We start from the raw sequence: 2,470 nt of genomic DNA on the forward strand, positions 1-2,470 counted from the left end.
GAGGAGGTGGAGAGCTAAAGGGGAGGAAGAAGAATTACATAAACCTGTTTTATAAGCAAAGTTTTAAAGGTCCCTTAGCAGACTTTAAAAAAGGTGAAGTGCACTTACTATGTTCTTTCTTTCCATGGACAAAATGGGCCAGCAAAAATAACTGACCTCAACTGTTTTAATACTGTGTTTGGTGTTATATAACCAAACCAATTCGTCCACTGCTGCTGGGGAGCATTGCAAATGTTTCTTTTAAAAAAGTTAGTTTTTTAATAATTCGTTTTATCTATAATTATTGCTAATATCAGCTAACACGATAGTTGATCAAATAAAAACCATATTTATTCTTTTTACCAGCAGCATTTAAATTCCTACATATGACAAAACCTTATATTCAGCTAGTTTGGCTCTTTCCGTTACAGATGTGTGTGTGCATGCGCACACGTGTGCATCTCAGATAAAATATCTCAGATAATATATAAAATCTCAGATACACACACACATACACACACACTTAACATGGAAAGAARTTTTTTTTAAAACAGGAAAAATAATTTTAAGTCTTCTGCCATTGGCTATAAACTCAAGGCAGGCATACGGTCCCAAATCCAATAAGCTGCATACAGCGGAACTAATAAATTCTGACTCCTTGCAGACTCATGTCTTCTCTTCCTACCTTCCCCACCTCACCCCTCCTATTGAGCCAAATGACCCAGCACCCCCCCGGGTACCCCGGGTACCCTTTCACACACAGTAGGCTTAGCGCTATTTATATCCTCTAACTACTGCTTGAGCAAAAGAAAGCAAGTGCTATGCCAAGTTCCATGTGTGCAGACTGACAGATTTTTGTTTGGCCTGTCTTGTGTACTGACTAGCCAAACTTACTTGGCAATCTTTCCCTGTGCAGAGGAAATCTTTGGCTCCATCTTCTCCACCAAGCCACTAATTTTCATGCAACCAGTATTAACTCAGTTACCTCTGAGATCTTTCTTGACTTACTGAAGTTGGCCAAAAGATGTACAAGTTACTTTTGAGGAGAGGGTAGGATAGGTCTGACAGCACAAATGCAAAAGCAGAAGTAGTCAAGCTAAAAAAAGAAAATAAAAACAGGACAAAATGCTCTTAAGGGCTGTGCTTAAAAGTTTCATTCACCTGCTGTTCAACTAAAAGGTGGTTTGGGGGAGATCTTGATAGACTTTTGCTGAATTTGAAATATTTCAGATCTTGCCACTTTCACTGACAATTTCCCAGCCCATCATAACATTATTGCAAGGCATCACTTGTTTTTAAAGCAARACATCCTGAAATAGCCAAGCTAGGTAGCCTACTAGTAATTCAGTGTAATTCCAGCGCATGTGCGCTCTTCCCAGAAAAATAAACCTGTGTGTTACAATGAAGGCTAATAACATACACAAAGTGCAGCATTATTTCACTGACCCTAAAACCCCCTAAGGATCTCAAAGGCTAATATACCACTTGTTTCYTTCAAAAGCAGCCCATGACAAGAGGAGTTAACAATTAYTACAATAGGATAGGATTATTACGATACAGGTGACAGCTGTTGAGCATTCGTGAGCTGAGTCACATAGCGAAATCACAGCACAGATAGTAAGTTTGCACAGATTTCCTTACTGGTCTCCACAACTGAACTGGTAAGTCCAGTTTAGGGTTTGGCTAATGAAGCACCAAGAGCTTACCCTAGCTGTTCTTGCCTTTGATTTGGATTTAAGAGATTTTTTGCACAAACAGTGGCTGATATTTAGTAAAATGAAGTTGTTCCTATTTTTCTCTCTCTGCATATGGGCATAAGAGCTCAGTCTTTCACAGAAGCTGACAGTTTCAAACATCTCCACTAACAATCTCCAAAGGATGGTCAGTGCACAAAGTCCTTCATGGATAACCACCTGGTTCATCTGGAAAAGATAAGTTTTAACTTGCTAGTAGTTAGTGATTTATTATCAATATAAAAGAGTTTTCATAAGCTACCACTGGATAACACACATCTCCACCATTAGGCATATATTACCTCCTGTAACACAGGCCCACCACTCCTACTCCTTGCTGTGCCCGGCTGGGGCCCTTACTGCCTATCCCAGTCTACTTTGTGGGAGAGCTAAAAGGTTGATATCAGACCAAAACCTTGGCTGAGCTCTTTCCCAGAAGAAACGGCCCATGTATGGCAAGACAGAAATCACAGGCAATCATCTGGGCAAAGTGTGCAAGTCAGGAAGCATCCCTGAACCAGTCTCTTAAGTGACAAATTCCAACGAATGATACATACCTCATGCTGTGGGCTTGATCTGGTCCAAGCCTCTATCTTTGCAGTGGTCTTATTCCCTCTTCTGCTAACGCAGCTCTAACACTGTCACTTCATTCCCTCACTTATTTTTTTTGAACACTCYTGATCTGGTAAACTGAGTGCCAGAGATTTAAAATTCCATGTTTCCTTTTCTCAAGAACKTCAGTATTTTTCTGCACATTC

The sequence above is a fragment of the Rhea americana genome, unplaced genomic scaffold (genome assembly GCF_003343005.1).
Source record: "Rhea americana isolate MKP2758 unplaced genomic scaffold, rheAme1 scaffold_24, whole genome shotgun sequence".
Classification (NCBI taxonomy): Eukaryota; Metazoa; Chordata; class Aves; order Rheiformes; family Rheidae; genus Rhea; species Rhea americana.